Source organism: Xylocopa sonorina, chromosome 15 (genome assembly GCF_050948175.1).
Source record: "Xylocopa sonorina isolate GNS202 chromosome 15, iyXylSono1_principal, whole genome shotgun sequence".
NCBI lineage: Eukaryota > Metazoa > Arthropoda > Insecta > Hymenoptera > Apidae > Xylocopa > Xylocopa sonorina.
In genome coordinates, this window is record NC_135207.1 from 3,161,618 (window position 1) to 3,180,002 (window position 18,385).

Here is an 18,385-nt window from a genome sequence, read left to right on the forward strand (position 1 = left end):
CGCATCAATCCATAACTGGTTCCATACTTTAGACGAATGAGCTTACGTTTTGGTCGTCAAATGTTGTTTCTTGTTCTTTCCTCCAAAGCGGCAATAACAGTTCACGTCTTAATTCAGGTCAATTATTTATAGTTAATTTATTGTTTTATTTTAAGAGCCTTACAATTGTCTCACGTGCAACATTCATGGCAAATGTGTTATAAAGAAACAGTTCTTACTTCTAAAATTTATATACAGCCATAAGTATACAATTTTTTTATTATTTATTACAAAAATTAGTCACGCACAGAGTATATAGCCTCGATATATTATTTATTGTGAACTTTTTCAAGATTCGTGTTTAAACACTTCAAATTGTCGATAAAATCTTTTGTATCGTTTTAAAGGGCCGATATACAAATTAGAAATTCGCACAACGTTCATTCCTGTGACTTGTATTACCACGACTGTCGAATTCGATGGGGTAAAATATTTTATACAATTATTGATAATTTAGGAACACTGACATAGCTAGTGCAAAATGGGAAACATTGAAAATAATGGACAATGTTATATGTATATTATTAATTTAAAGAAATATATACATTGACGGATGTACGAAAATTTATAGACGATGTTTCGTTCGAATCATGTTTAATACGTAATAATTTAGATATTTGTAAAATATTCCATCGAGCGTACGAGACTTGCAACATCTAGTCAAAATGTGACCTTATTAGAAAACTTCTTATGAGTCATTATGCAGCATGTACCTGTTGAAATGATATTTAGTACAACCTACGTTGAAATCAATTAATGTAACGTTAAGTTAGTTTTATTTAATTATTTATATAAACATCCATCAAGCGAATCATTGAGTTCTTCGAATCATACAATAGTATTTTTTCAAACGATTTCACAATTGTTTTATTTGCAAATTCTATTTATCATGATAATAATAAAAGATACATCTGTTTATATTAATTTTTATAATTGATTCTCATCAAAGAGTCAAAGGTCTCTCAAAGAGAAATATACTAATTAGTCTTTTTAATGAACATTAGATCAAATGTGACACAAGTTCGAACATATATTTATTTAGTTAATGGAGTGAAAAGTTCAGTGTTAGGAATATACGACACAACGTATAAACTGTGTTCCTGAGGGTGTCATTGAATCACCTCTGTCTGTATGAATGGAATAGTAATTGACTTTCTTGTGCTTTGGTTAATTAGGCAGAAACCATACAATATAACAACAATATAAAACAATTTTCAATAATAAACAGATAACAATAAGAAAGTTTTACAATAAGAAGGTTGTTGTATTATATTTAGCTATGATGTGTGTTAACATTAATTGCGGTGCAAAGCATTGTGATGTGTTAACATTAGATCAATCTTATTTGATCCTTCTTTTAACACTCAGCATACACTATTACAAATTATATTTAAATTTTTATTTATACAAAGAAATTATATGTAACAGACAATCATTCGAAACTCTTCCAATAGTAACTAGAAAATTTGACAATTAGAAAAGCGAGGAATCTTTATGTTTAATTTCTTTTTGCCTTGTTTTTAAAATACGAGATGATAGATGACAATGAGAGTACTCGTTTAAGCAACATTGGTAATAGTTTTCGATAATTTATGTTAACAACAGTTGCGTCGATTATTATCATGATATATAAAATTCGCTATCAGTATAATTATCAAGGTTCAGTAAGTTAAGACATCAAATGTATTTCATCTTGTTTACTATAGACACATCCTACACGATTTTTTAATTCATGAAAGTCGTATGTCAGTCATTTTGCGAAACAATCATCATATTTTTCATTTACAATATTGTGTCGACGTGTTTATATGTTACTATTGAAAAAAGATTATTCATAAAGAACAAGCGTTTCTGTTAGACCATTTGAACTTTGTTTTTAATTATTTATGTATTTATTAACGTCGATCTACATAATTACGGTTATTGTACTTAATTGCAATATTTTTACTTATCGTTAATTTTAATACATTCTGTTATATTATTGCTGTAAAAGCAGAAAGACGCGAAGTAATACTAAATATGTGAAAAACATTGTTTTCGATTCATTTTGTTGAAAGAAATCGATGAATAGCTGTTCTTTATAATGGAAGTTTATAAATTCATTATATTTTACCAATATTCAATTTTTATTCCCTTGAAATTTTTGATCTTTCGTGAATGTATAGTGAAACTATGAAATTGGGTACATTTAAATTTGAAAAATGTTTCTTAAGTTCACTGAAGTTTATAAATTCATTATATTTTACCAATATTCAATTTTTATTCCCTTGAAATTTTTGATCTTTCGTGAATGTATAATGAAACTATGAAATTGGGTACATTTAAATTTGAAAAATGTTTCTTAAGTTTACTGAAGTTTATAAATTCATTATATTTTACCAACATTTAATTGGTATTCTTGAAGTTTTTGATTTTTTGTGAATGTATAATGAATCTATGAAATTGGATACATTTAAATTTGAAAAATGTTTCTTAAGTTCACTGAAGTTTATAAATTCATTATATTTTACCAACATTAAATTTGTATTTTTGAAGTTTTTAATTTTTCGTGAATGCATAATGAATCTATGAAATTGGATACATTTAAATTTGAAAAATGTTTCTTTAAATTCACTGTTAAAAACAATAATTGTACTCTACTCTTTACGTTGTTTTTTAGTGAATGCGTGGCGTCAGTTTCTCTTGAAGTGTTAAACAATGCATATTGTGCAATTTCTCATTACAATTGTTGTAAATATTGAATTAGTTGTTCTAATTAGTTGAACAAAGTTGAACCTTCACGTGAAATTGTCGTCATGCGTTTCTGTTAATATAGAACGAATTACGATAATTTACTATCAAACTATCTGAACTGTTAACGTTCAGTTAGTTAAGACATGTAATAGATAATTTACTAACGCTAGAGCCATTGAAAGATGACGCCATGAGTCATAAAAATAAGTAGCTGTAAAATTTATTTATTTATTATTATATTATTAAATCTATGGAGGATTTCTCTTATGCGCTATTGCACAAAAACCTACAAAAGTATACAACATGTGTGCAACTATTTAATTAATCAAAATTATTGTCGAATAACACATAATAAATCCTGAAGAAGAGCGTCATTAATAAATGAAAAATCGTGAAAGACAGCTCGAATATTAATTTGGCGAAGAAAGCGAATCCATGCTGCATTTTTCAATGACTCAAACTACCATAAAATTCAATTGAATTTCCATTAACTGTATGATTTGAATATTCCTGATTATAATTTTTCTCTCACGTTCCACGCTTACATTAATTTCGTACCGAAAACATATCAATTAATCAGTTAATCAGCGATAAAACAGTTAATCGTTTGTTTAAAGCAACGTGTATAGTATCATACGATGTAAAGCTTTGTGATTTGCAAATAGATGATCGCTAAACAAATCTGATTGTAAAATAGAAGAAAATTGGCGCTTGGTGTTGCACAATCATACAAATGGTGTATACATGTTAGAGAACGTCATTTCTCGCTTCCATTCTTGTACAAAACGATTGCACAAGTATTAAATGAATATTGTATCGATTAGATATCAACTTTAAAACACATGTTTCTGAACATTTTCGAACGTTGACATTAGCATATTTGTAATGTTCATGTTCATTAAATACATAGTTGCAGATGAAAGATGTAATATCCTGATTATCGATTTGCAAAAGCTAATCGCATTTTTGCTAATTGTAAATAGTTAGTTTTCGAAAAAGAAAACGAAGAAGAGAAGGAAACAGAAGAATGGATTTTGGATTTCACAGTTTTTGAAATCGAGAAAATCGTGGATTTGATGAATAATCTGAGAACGAACAATTTAATAGCGTGTTATTAAACAATTTTTTTCGTACGTCAGTGGAATGGCTATGAATTTTCAATTTGGAAACTTTTTTAAAAAATGTTCGCGCAAGCGTTCGAAGCATTTAATGAATATTCAAATTTACACCAATATATGTTTTTATTTTCTCTGTTCTATCATTTTTAAAAAGAGAACGAATGAAACACAAAAAAGGTTAAAGTACAATACTTAAAAACTATCAAAATTACAAAATATTATCAAATAATACATCAAAAATAGCGCATAAATATCTCCAAAAGTCCTTTAAACATTCGTTATCATTAAATAACAAGTTAAATGAATTCATAGTAAAATTTTTATTTTTATATATATTTAAATTTTCTTCTATTGTATTATCTATACATAGTTGCAGAATGTATTTAATTCTCAGTTTCGATTGGTATACAGAAGGTGATCTTAAAATTAGTACATTGATAACAAAAATCTGGCGAGATCCTGCAAAACTACCAAAATATTATATAATATATTTACATAGCATAAAAAGAAGAAAGAAGAAAACGAAAAATTGTTGCGACTAAAAGTTTCATAGCCGCCATCATTCAACTGCTCAATAATTTCCTTTATTTGCTCTTGATTATATCGTTTAAATCTGTAATTGGTATTATCCAATACACCGTGGAGTAACTGTAAGTTCGAAACGAAAGAAGGAAATTAGAGCAAGTATAAGAAAATTATTTGTAAGACTAGCATAGCTCAAAAGACGTAGGATTAAGGCATGAAACTTTTGGCTGTTTCTCTCGAGACGATGTTACCTCAAACGATCACCAATACGAGAAATAGCGCATAGGAATCCTGCAAATGTACGCGATGCGTAAACACGCGAGTTACTTAATTGTGGATTCCACCACAGTTCGTAATCGGTTCCTACGTAATATCGATCTATCAGAGTGCGCACAAAGCTAACTAGGTAATTATCTACATAATTAAGTAACTGATCGGCTAGTTAGCCGATAGAAACGTCGACCAGGCTGCAATTACCAGGCGTTAATCATACCCGAGGGACACGCGGCTCTCGAAGCGATTATTCCATGTTTTGGTTATGTTCACACTGCGTACGTAATCTGTAGGGATATTTTCATTTCATCGAGGAATTATAGGAAATCTCAGTGAAATTTTACGAGGCGATGGAACAAGTTGTTCCAAAGGAAATCAGCGTGCAGATGTAATTAATAAGGTACCACTACATAGCATAATACACTATTTGGCATCGCTTGAGAAAGATTTTTTAGGAGATCGTCTCTCTGGAAAATTTTTATCCAATTGTATATAATAAAGTACTCGTAACTATGATGGTTATGTAGGTCATTCTGCTTTGGTTTTTAACCACTTTGGTACGGCCATCATCAACCTCGAAACCTTGTCCAGAGTTAAGTATATGAGAACTCACCAAAAAACGTATTAAAGTCTATGATAATTTCTGCTAAAAATTTGTAAAAATGTTACAGATTCGTAATAACTTATTGGCTGAATGTAGACACTACAGCTGTGCAGAGAATTAAATGAATAAACATTTGTGGCTAACCGTCTGTAATTATTTCTGCTAAGGACTTATAAAAATATTACAGATTCGTAATAACTTATTACAGATTAAGTGAATAAACATTTGTGGCTAAACTCGACGCTCGTACCAAAGTGGTTAATTATAATTTGAGATAAATTACACTTATCTTAGACATAAATTACTATTGTCCAAAGAGTCGCAAATCATTCACGTTTTTATTTAATTGTTCATTCTTGTTTTAATTTGTACTTATTACATATTGGTAGCTTATATTTACATTTATATTTAATATATATAATGATATAATTTATGTTTATATTTATATTTAATATATATAATGAAATAATTTATGTTTATATTTATATTTATTATATATAATAATATAATATATGTTCATTATATATTGATTTTAATCGTTACTTTTAAAGTACTTAAATACATGACGCACACTTGAGCATTTTAACATAATTATTTGATCGACTATATTGTATTGATGAATACACCTTTGTTAGTCAATTATGCAACGATTTATTCAAATTAGATTGTTACATAGCGAAACCCTCGATGATTATAATGCATATATTATAGAAACACGACGTAACGAAGTTCAACGATGAAAGAAAATAGTCGAAATTTATCGGATCGTACAATTATCTGATAAAAAAAACGTTGTTATTACGACTGTAAAATGACAACAGTGAATAATAGGAGGTTCTGGAGTAGCAGACAGAATTCTAAGTGTACGAAAATCGTTATGTCTGGTTACAATTAATTAATTAACCATTGGTGCTGACCGTAATAATTGGTGCTGGTGTACATCAATACTTTGATCGCGTAATGAAATTTGTTTCCAATTACAAACGACGAGCACGAAGGAGTTAGTTTAATCGATAAATGTAGGGAATTAGCGTGTAAAAATTAGCAGGCGAGGAGAACACTTTACGCGAGAGCTTGCTGTTCTATTTTTGTTTAAAAAAAAAAAGTTTTCCTTTACTACTTAAAAAAAGAAAAAAAAAGCAAAATAGAGGAATGTATACACAAACGTGCAGTGCACTTAGGAATATTAATCGTCATACATAATTAATGTAAAAAAAAAAAAATACTAAGAAAAGAATACAGGAATACGATAATAAGAATTAGAGTGAAGCTAGTATTCTTAATGTTTTTAATCATATGGCGAAGTTCTTGGATAGAAATTTTAAGAATGTATCTGACAAATCAAATTGCACCTCCTAATTTTTTCAAAACTAACAAATGTCCATTTTGTCATATTCAAAACACGAAATACGTAGATCGAGCGCTGTTTAAATTTTATTCGTAGTTAAAACAGATGTATTCCACTGTATTTAAATCAAATCGTTACGAATAGTCATCTGCGTACAGCGTGAATGTCACGTAAAAAATACTTTCGTACTTTTGATACGGAAAGATCGCAAATATAATCGAACGTTTTATGGGGATCGAGTAAAGGGCTCGATTATATTTGATCGAAAACGAAGGAAATTGAAGAATCGAGGACGCCATCTTTGTAATAATTAATGCGATTTTGGAACGCAGGAAGAGCAAAACACGTGAGTTGCTCTGCTGTAGCATATTAGGTTAGTTTCCACTCGTTTCGATTGAGTCAAAATTTAGTCCAAGTTCGACTGGTGAACAACATTCTCATAGATTGTCAATTGAAACACGTGGTTACGTTGTAAATGCGTATTCTTTCGAAAAGTTCTTTCGTTTCGACTTAAATATTTTTATAATGAAATTTTCAATTCATTTTGTGTACCAAACCAAAGAATATGCATTTAATTATTAGTCGAAAAGTTTTTTTCGTTTCGACTGAGTCAAAATTAAGTCCAAGTTCGACTGGTGAACAACATTCTCATTAATCGTCAATTGAAACACGTGGTTACGTCGTAAATGCGTATTCTTTCGAAAAGTTTTTTTCGTTTCGACTTAAATATTTTTATAATAAAATTTTCAATTCATTTTGTGTACGAAACCAAAGAATATGCATTTAATTATTAATCGAAAAGTTTTTTTCGTTTCGACTGAGTCAAAATTAAGTCCAAGTTCGACTGGTGAACAACATTCTCATTGATCGTCAATTGAAACACGTGGTTACATCGTAAATACGTATTCTTTGATTTTATACACAAAATGAATTGAACATTTTATTATAAAAATATTTAAGTCGAGTCGAAAGGTTTTTTTCGTTTCAACTTAAATCGTTTGACTTAAATCGACTTAAATTTAATTCATTTTGTGTACGAAACCAAAGAATATGCATTTAATTATTAATCGAACAGTTTTTTTCGTTTCGACTGAGTCAAAATTAAGTCCAAGTTCGACTGGTGAACAACATTCTCATTAATCGTCAATTGAAACACGTGGTTACATCGTAAATACGTATTCTTTGATTTTATACACAAAATGAATTGAACATTTTATTATAAAAATATTTAAGTCGAGTCGAAAAGTTTCTTTCGTTTCGATTGAGTCGAAATTAAGTCCAAGTTCGACTGATGAACAGCATTCTCATTGATCGTCAATTGAAATGCATATTTTTTGGTTTCGTACACAAAATGAATTGAAAATTTTATTACAAAAATATTAGAAAAATTATTTTTCTTCTGTTTCAATCAAATATTTCTGTTTAACATTATCGTTCTACGATGAGAATGTTCAGGTAATATTTTAGAAATGAATTCTCGAGGCGATGGCAACGCTGCGAGATTAGATAGCCTTGTAATTTGTAAATAGTCACTTGCGCGATTATAATTAAATGCTACGTAAGTATAAAGAAATCATCAGTACATGGTAATGATAATTAACGACATATTGACGTTTCGCGTTTGTAGATAAAGGTGTAAAGAGACTATTGAACAGTGTACCCTTCGCTCTATCGAAAACCAAAACTTAGCGTGCTACTAATTAGCGCTACATTGATCGTACATAATCGTGAGGATCGAATAAAGTAATGATGTGTCGTTGCGTTTGAGTATATTGTCCTTCTTCAGGTAAAAACCACTTTTACTTTTCTTTTCCTTTACGATTATCAAATAATTTCTTAGGTAAGATACTAAAATGTAAAATATCGTTCCGTGTAATGATGTAGAATGATCAATCTCGATGATGCATCGTACATTGTTATTCGTAGTAATTTATTAGTTTAGTTGTTTAAATTATTCGTGAAAGGTTTGTCTGATTACATGTAAATGTGTTAAATATATTTGTGTTGCGAAAGTGTTGAGAATCGAGACATTTTTCGCTGGTATCTTTTTTTATTTAATACATTTGTGATGTATTTATACTGATATTATATACATACGTCCCTGACTGTGGGAATAAAAACGAACGCTATTCTTACTTTTCAAATATCTTTGTTTCCTTACCTGTCGATGTGTCTATGTTGCACAGATGTTAGTTAATATATTTTGCAAGAATCGAAGATATTATTATTTTTAGAGTTCAATAGTTGTAAGAAGATTTGCGAAGTAATATCCTTATTTAAGCTAATTTTATATTCATTTTTATTATTTGTATTTATGAAATGTTATCTTTTCTATTTATATTTTTGAATCAGTATTTAAAGTAAAAGTTAGATAATTATTATCGAACTAATATCTTTGTTTAAGTTAATTCTATATTATTCATTTTTATTATTTACATTTATGAAATGTTACCTTTTCTATTTATATTTTTGAATCAGTATTTAAAGTAAAAGTTAGATAATTATTATCGAAGCAATATCTTTGTTTAAGTTAATTCTATATTATTCATTTTTATTATTTATATTTATGAAATGTTACCTTTTCTATTTATATTTTTAAATCAGTATTTAAAGTAAGAATTAGATAATTATTGAAACCTTAAAACATACGTGATTAATTTTCTAACATACTAAAATGCTGACAATTTTATTAGAAATATGTTTAATTTTCCTTGTCTTTATTTATCTTGTAATTAAAATGGAATTTCGCAGAAATGTTTGTTATACGTATAACATATTCTTTTTATCATCTGAATTTGTATATATTCTTTTAATGTAAAAGTAAAATCAACAGTTAGAGAATATTTTGTAATTAGCACACTTGGATCATGAAATATTAAGTGTATTAAAATTCAGAAGAAATTTCGAGATAAAGTTTATATCTTGAAACCAGAAAAATATGTTTCAATCATAAGAAATTAGAATAATGATATTTTAATTATTTTGATTATTATAGTATTTAAAACTAACATTCAGAATTAGACTCTTGAGATATATCATTTTACTAAAAAATTCGTTTATAAATAAACCTTTCAAAAAAGGTTTTTTTACATTGAAAGAGAGTATGTTTGTTTTAAATAACATATAATGATATTTTAATTACTTTTACTAAAAAGTGTTTTAGATCATAAAAATTAGCAACATCTATTATTTTCAATATTTTAAGCTAAACATTCAGGCTTATACTCTCAAGATATATCATTTTACTAAAATATTCGTTTATCAAATAAACCTTTCAAGAAAGGTTTTTTTACATTGAAAGAGAGTATGTTTGTTTTAAATAATATATAAATATTTACACCAATAAACAGCCAATTTTTTCCATCTACAATTACAAGATAAAAACGTAAAAGTGAAAGAACGATTGCAAACCCAGACTTTCGTATTCAGTTTCATTCCTCGAACATATTCTGCTAATTAAATGCAATAAAAGGAAATCAGTATCGCGTAACAGCAGTTCTATATTTGAGGTGCTTCCTTTTAATAAAATATCAGGTTTTCCAGTCACCGCTCGCGGTCCTTTTCCTCTTCGCTTTGTCTGTTTCCACTCAATAAACCCGAAGCCTCATCCTGTGACTCAATCTGCATGGCTGATCGCCTTCCCAAAACAGCTCACAGCGTATGCGACCTCTTTATCCCTTTGTTTTTCTCTTACCTCGTCGCTCTGCCCTCCATTTTTCTCGCGCGTACAGCCAGCGTTATTTTTTCCACGACGTCACTGCTTTAAAAAGCTTATTGTTTATTCAAGCGTATAATTAGTGTACGTATAACAAGTAACGTACCTCGTGCCTCTGTGATGTACGCGATCGATAATCAACCTGTTAATATAATACTATTTTCGCAGTGAATTACGCGTACGCGAATATGGTGTAATAAAAAGTTCTGAGTGTGTGTTTTTGTGTGAATGTTCTAAAATGGCGAGACAGCTGTTTGTCGTCTGTTTTTAGAGTAGTATTATTAGTTGTAAAGAATTATTGAACGATTTACAAATTCTTGCGATTGTTCTTAATTAATAGATATTTTAGGCGTTAAAGAAATAAATAGGTCAAGTTTTATCTGCAAAAAAAAGTATCGAATGGTTTATAAAATTTTGCAATTGTCCTTAACTAATGAATATTCTATATATTAAAGAAATAAATAGGTCAAGGTTGATCTACACTGCAAAGTTTGTATTTTCATTGCGGTTTCATTTTTCGAGCGAGTACAAACGCGATGGAAAGAGTAATCGAACAGTAGTCGATTTAAAACAACTGTCAGCTGTTTGGATATAGAGACGTCGAGAGAGACAGAGAAAGAAAGGGAGAGAGAGAGAGAAAGAAAGAGGGAGAGAGAGAGAGAGAGAAGTTGAGAGAGGGAGAGAGAGAGAGAGAAGTTGAGAGAGGGAGAGAGAGAGAGAGAAGTTGAGAGAGGGAGAGAGAGAGAAAGAAGTTGAGAGAGGGAGAGAGAGAGAAGTTGAGAGAGGGAGAGAGAGAGAGAGAGAGAGAGAGAGAGAAGTTGAGAGAGGGAGAGAGAGCGAGAGAGAGAAAGTTGAGAGAGAGAGAGAGAGGGAGAGAGAGAGAAAGTTTTGAGAGAGAGAGAGAGAGAGAGAGAGAAAGAAAGTTTTGAGAGAGAGAGAGAGAGAGAGAGAGAAAGTTTTGAGAGAGAGAGAGAGAGAGAGAGAGAGAAAGTTTTGAGAGAGAGAGAGAGAGAGAGAGAAAGTTTTGAGAGAGAGAGAGAGAGAGAGAGAGAGAGAAAGTTTTGAGAGAGAGAGAGAGAGAGAAAGTTTTGAGAGAGAGAGAGAAGTTGAGAGAGGGAGAGAGAGGGAGAGAAAGTTGAGAGAGGGAGAGAGAGAGAGAAAGTTGAGAGAGGGAGAGAGAGAGAGAAAGTTGAGAGAGGGAGAGAGGGAGAGAGAAAGTTGAGAGAGAGAGGGAAAGGGAGAAAGAGAAGTTGGGAATGAGAGGTAAAGGAAGTTAAGTGAGAGAGAGAAGTTGAGACGGAGAGAGGGAAGTTGTGAGAGGGAGAGAGAAGTAGAGAGAGAGAGAAAGAGAGAGGGAGAGAGAAGTAGAGAGAGAGAGAAAGAGAGAGGGAGAGAGAAGTTGAGAGAGAGAGAGAGAGAAGTTGAGAGACAGAGAAAAGTTAAGAGAGAGAGAGAGAGAGAAAGAGAGAGGGAGTGAGAGAAATAGTGCGTACACGTAAAAGAGAAAGGGTAAAAGTGGTATCGGGTAGGTAAGTTATTTTAAGAGGTAAAGGTACAATCGACGCAGTATCAAAGTCTCGTTAGAGCGAAGGGTTCGTTTGAGAGGAAATGTTTCAGTGTGAAAGCGTGTGTATCCGCGACCGATCGAGAAACACGGTGGGGTGAAGGGGGGGGGGGGGTTACGCTAAAGACACTTCTACCAGGCTGCGCGACGACGATTACTAAGGGAGGCCGCGGACAAGCTCGACTAAGCACTAATCGAGAGGCACGCCGAGTCTCTTTCATCAGAGGCGTAAGTAATTCGTTTAGTAATTTACTGAGCGGAGCGAATAAGAGTTACGATGAGGTATACTCGCATGAATTAGCAAACGGCTCTGACGAGAATATCCTGCGTTAAGCTAACCATTAGAGCATCATCTTTCTATAATCGATGCACCCTGCAGCCATAATATTGTTCGTGCTTAAAACCGTCCCTCATCGTTTCTACTGTTTTCTATTTACTCGGTAGTTCTAGTTTACTCCACTGATTCGATCATTTCGCGCTTACTTCCTTCGTCCATCTTCATTCATTCTCCGACTGACAAAGTTTAGTCTCGTTACTCCTTCGTCGTTTCTTTTTTTCAGCGACAGAACTCGCAAAGGAAACGACATCAATTTTCTTCTCGAGTAACATTTAAACACTAATTGTGTATATTATTCTAAATGTTCCGCATCTGTTTCTAGTAAGTTTAAATTAAGTTCAAATAAAAGCATAATAATAGAATTAATTCAAGAGACATGCAAAATAACCTCTTAGGCACGGCTGAATTTTGCGCGGGGCTGTTTCTCTCTACGGCAGATTTTAACGGGAATTACGTAAAAAAATGACGCAGCACTGCGATGTGTGACGGATAATGCTGTTCTTTACACGAGTACATTAGAATTAAGTGTTTGATGATTGGATTATAATTTTTCTTAAAGATATGATACACGCATTTTAACTGTAACAATTTACTTGAATAATTAATAATACAATTCAGTATGGTGCGTCTTAAATCCGCGAAAGCCACTATATTGGCGCATAGTGCCTAAGAGGATAACAGTTCAATTATCATAGACGTACACAATTAAACAATGAAGTTACAAGAAGGTACCTCTTCAATCAGTGGTCCACATACCCTCATCTCACCTTCTCCATTGCGACATTTCAAGTTTTTCAATAAATTTCAGTGCGTATTACCTCCAATAGATCCACCTGCATAAAGTACCTGCCTGTCTAAACGAAGCTGGTGTCTATTAAGAACGAGAAAAGGAAAAACAAAATTGAAAGCGTGAATGGGTGAGAAACTAGAAGAAGAACGAAGCAAAAAACAACAGTTCAATTACCATAGACGTATACAATTAAGTAATGAAGTTACAAGAACGTACCTATTCAATCTGTAATCCGCGTACCTACATCTCACCTCCTCCATTACGACATTTCAAATTCTTCAATAGATCTCAGTGTGTATTACCTCCAATAGATCCACCTGTATAAAAGTACCTGTCTGTCTAAACGACGCTGGCGTCTAAGAACCAAAAAAAAAAAATTAAAATTAATTAAAAAAAAAAATTAAAATTAATTTTTATTAAAAATTAATAAAATTGAAAGCGTGAACGGGTGAGAAACTACAAGAAGAGCAAAGCGAGAGAGAGAGAGAGAGAGAGAGAGAGAGAGAGAGAGAGAGAGAGAGAGAGAGAGAGAGAGAGAGAGAGGACAGGTGTTAAGAACGTGAAGCGACAATGCTTCACTTCGCTATGTAGAAATGGAAGAGGAAAGAAGGAAGGAAAAGAGGGAGGAAGAACGTTTCGTCCTGGGCCTGCTAGTGAACTCATCAGTAAGGCTATTTCTTTTTTTTTTTTTTAATACGTTTATTGTTTATGCCAGGGATTACATTCTTGTGAGTTATATAAACACTTAATCTAACATAGTTTATGTTCTAATTGTCTAGATCGAATGGCTATTAATAGCGATGTAAAACAGCGCAAACATTTGACTCAAATACTAGTCTTATTCTACTTTTGTCAGCATTAAGTCTTAAGTCTATTCTTATTATATTCTATCTTATCGACTTCTTAAGCTGTTCTTAATTCTGTTACTGTGTACTACCTAGCAGGCCCTGCTTTAGACGCTGGGATATTAGGAACACGTCAGAATTTCTATATATTGGATTGGATAGATCATCGAGTACTTTCAGGAAACTGTAGGCGGTCAGAAAGCCGCCACAAACGAAAAAAAGAACAAAATTGAAAGCGTGAACGGGTGAGAAACTACAAGAAGAGCAAAGCGAGAAAGAGAGAGGACAGGTGTTAAGAACGTGAAGCAACGATGCTTCTGGTTTGCTATAAAAGTTAAATTTGTTGAAAGTTAATATTGCGTATTCTGTCTAACTAACACTAAATTATTGGGATACTGGGATATTAGAAACAGGTCAGAATTTCTATATATTGTAATGGATAGATCATCGAGTACTATCAGTAAACTGTAAGCAGTCAGAAAGCCGCCACAAACGAAAAAAAGAACAAAACTGATAGCGTGAACGGGTGAGAAACTACAAGAAAAGCAAAGCGAGAAAGAGAGAGAACAGGTGTTAAGAACGTGAAGCAACGATGTTTCTGGTTTGCTAAGTAGAAATGGAAGACGCTGGGATATTAGGGACAGGTCAGAACTTTTATATATTGGAATGGATAGATCATCGAGTACTTTCAGGAAACTATAGGCGGTCCTTCTGTGGTGGCGAGTATCAGAAAACCGCCACAAACGAAAAAAAAAACAAAATTGAAAGCGTGAACGGGTGAAAAACTAGAAGAAGAACAAAGCGTGCCACGCAAAAATGATCAAATGTAAGCGTCACTGGCTGCATTGTATAAAACGTATTCGTTATTCAAAACTGTAGAACGAAAGTCAATATCGCGTGTTCTGTGTAACTAACAGTAAATTATGAAAGCCAATCTTTTGACGTGCGTTCGATCGTTTATCGCGCTGGGATATTTGGGACAGGTCAGAATTTCTATACATTGTAATGGATAGATCATCGAATACTATCAGTAAACTGTAGGCAGTCAGAAAGCCGCCACAAACGAAAAAAAGAACAAAACTGAAAGCGTGAACGGGTGAGAAGCCAGAAGGAACTACAACAACGCCAGAAAGAGAGAGGGCGCTAGGGTATGCATGGTTGCCGGATCGGTAGGGACCCGGTGGGGTGTGCACGCCTGTTAAACCATTCCTTTGAATCTCGTCGGTGAAACATTTCACCCGTGCAATGTCTCCACTTGGTCCACGGGTCTGTGACAGCGTATGCTCGAGATACGATGGCGCGTATGCTCGGTTGCCTCGTAAAAAGGCATTTTCACGGGTCTAGTAGCGCGCAAAATAGTCGAGTCTAGCTTAGCAGGGCCGTGTAAGCATCGTGTAACGGCATAGCTGATTACACATAGTGATCGTTCAGCCGAGGTTATCCCTCGTATGCTTCGATAAGTCGTTAAGAACGCACCTCGTTGAGCTCCAATCTCCGTGTTAACGGAATTGCCCGCTCTTCCGTGATGTATATCGACATATTATTAGTCTTGCGGGTCCAACGCTTCGTTTTCAACCGCCCAGGGGGAGACCCTTTCAGCGTTCGTTTTGCGTACGTTTATTCTTATATTAACCAGCCGCGATCGTTGGGTCGAGGGGCTTCTGCGGTTTAATGACAAAGTTCAGAGCTCTAATCAATCGCTGGCGAACGTTTATTTTCGATATTAGTTTCTAGATTAATTTACATTACTTGACTAGGGTGGAATATATTTTAATTATTCTATTGATGAGTTTTTGGTATTTGTATAGACGCATTGGGAGTATTTTAAATGTTACTTTTCTCAAAAATAAGAGTTCATCGTGTTGAATTTAAAAGAAATTGATGTAAAGTCGAGTTATCGTCGTTTCTGTAAAACTCTGTTTTGTATCTGCTACGAATTCGTACAATCTCCAAAATAAGGAAATGTTACTCCTTTTAATAAGAGTTTACCACGTTTTATTTAAAAAAAATTGCTGAAAAGTCAAATTATCGCTTTTTTTTTGTGAAACTCTGTTTTGTATCTGTTACAAATTCGTACAATCTCCAAAATAAGGAAATGTTACTCCTTTTAATAAGAGTTCGTCGCGTTTCATTAAAAAAAAATCGCTGAAAACTCGAAGTATCGCTTTTTTTTTTTGGAAAACTCTGTTTTATATCCATCACAAATTCTTGCAACGCCCAATTTCAAGGGATGAAGGATCGTCCTATTCGATTACAGGTGCGTCACGAATTTCTAACCTCTAATACTACCCTAAGCGTGAGATTTTATCGAGATGTGCAGCAACGTTCGCGCAGAGGCCTTCGAAGGAGAAGGTTACACTTGTATCAAGCGAAGTCACGGTTGTTACACCACGATAACGCGTAGTGCTAATTATCGAGCAGCTTTTAGCACGAGATTCGCTTCCTACCACCTTACAACCACCACGTTAGCTTGATTTTTTATTGGCTAATTTCTTTCTCTTCTCTCGTTTAGGACAAGTGCTAAAGGAGACGACATTTTGTCACGTGAGGAACGTCTGAACAGCTGAGATCTAATGTTGCATGGTGGACGTGTCGCGATATAGACTGTTAAAAGCAGAGATGTACTCTGTGTTAAGTAAACGAGGCAGTCTTTTGTGAAACAATAGATACAGGACGATAGTGGCGCGCATTGTTCTTCAGCAACCTACCGTTACGTGGATATAACCTACGCGACAAAAGTATTCAGCCATTTTATAGTAATTGCTTTGAAAGGTAGAACAGTATTTTTTTCGAAATTCTTGTCAAATTGTTTTTGTAAATACATTGCCAGACTAAAATTTCATTATTTATCCAAGTAACAAACGAAAGAGTGCTCGAGCACAGTCTAACAGGTGTTTAACAAAATATTGAGACATTTTATAGTAATCGCTTTGAAAGGTAGAACAGTATTTTTTTCGAAATTCTTGTCAAATTGTTTTTGTAAATACATTGCCAGACTAAAATTTCATTATTTATCCAAGTAACAAACGAAAGAGTGCTCGAGCACAGTCTAACAGGTGTTTAACAAAATATTGAGACATTTTATAGTAATCGCTTTGAAAGGTAGAACAGTATTTTTTTCGAAATTCTTGTCAAATTGTTTTTGTAAATACATTGCCAGACTAAAATTTCATTATTTATCCAAGTAACAAACGAAAGAGTGCTCGAGCACAGTCTAACAGGTGTTTAACAAAATATTGAGATATTTTATAGTAATCGCTTTGAAAGGTAGAACAGTATTTTTTTTTTAAATTCTTGGCAAATTATTTTTTAAGTAAATTGCCAAATAAAAATTGTTTTATTTGTTCAAGTGACAAAGGAAAGAGTGCTCGAGCAAAGCCTAACAGGTGTCTAATAAAGTCCAAACAGAAGTATTCAGCCATTTTATAGTAATCACTTTAAAAGATACAACAGTATTTCTTTTTCGAAATTCTTGCAAATTGTTTTTGTAAATAAATTACCAGATTAAAATTTCACTATTTATCTAAGTAACAAACGAAAGAGTGCTTGAGCAGTCTAACAGGTGTCTAATAAAGTCGAAACAAAAATTTGAGCATCAGTCGAACCACAAGTTTAATTACTAATTTAATCGCATTCGATAGCGTTACAATCAATGAAACATCGAGTTCTTAATAAAAATACTGAAAGTAAACTCTAATCGAGTCACGTGTCGAAAAGAACAATCAAAAACAATTGGTAAAAAAATGTTCTAACAAATAATTGGATAGTATTTCAGATGCTGCTTAACTAAACGTACAATAAACAACAGGCGTTCGAGAAATATTCATCAAGAACTCTCGTTTGATCGGCATAAAGTGCTCGGGTGTAAAAGCTGCTCGTATTTTCCATTGCGCGGACTATCGAGACATTCCTGGAAACCTTTTCACGATTTATCGTTCATATTCGAATAGAAGAGAACATTGCAGATGAAGATAACCTCGTATGATACTAGTGCTACAATATACCCAGGGTTGTGTGTATACCCGCGCGTTTCACTGAACAAGACGGGACACTCGAATGGATGCATAAATATACGTTTCAATTGAATACCAAGGGTGTAACCAGGGTACAGATAATTCTCTTTGTCGAACTGAATTTTAACAATTTAATCGTTCGCTTGAATTCGAATAGATTTCACGTATTGACTCTTTCTTCAAAGATCAAATTGCTCGAGAATTAATTATTTGCGAATTTATTTGTTATATTTTTTTCTGATGTTTTTATTATTTTCTTCGAGCGTTTATCAAATGGCTACGAATAGTTAGAATTATAGTAGACGAGTTGCAAGATGAAGTAATGGTGAGGAGATTGAAATGTACTTATATGCATGGTCGAGAGTTGATTATTTGTAAAAGTAATTTCTTATATTTGTTTCTAAAGTTTTTATTATTCTCTAAAAGTTTTTATTAAATGTCTATATTGTTACGTATACGAATAGTTGCAATTATAATAGAC

General features: G+C 32.7%; 1 protein-coding gene across 1 annotated transcript in view; it reads left to right on the top strand.

The window, feature by feature from the left end:
- Positions 1–18,385, top strand: part of LOC143430877 (thiol S-methyltransferase TMT1B-like) — a 257,467-nt gene that overhangs the window by 100,568 nt on the left and 138,514 nt on the right. The window lies entirely within an intron of this gene.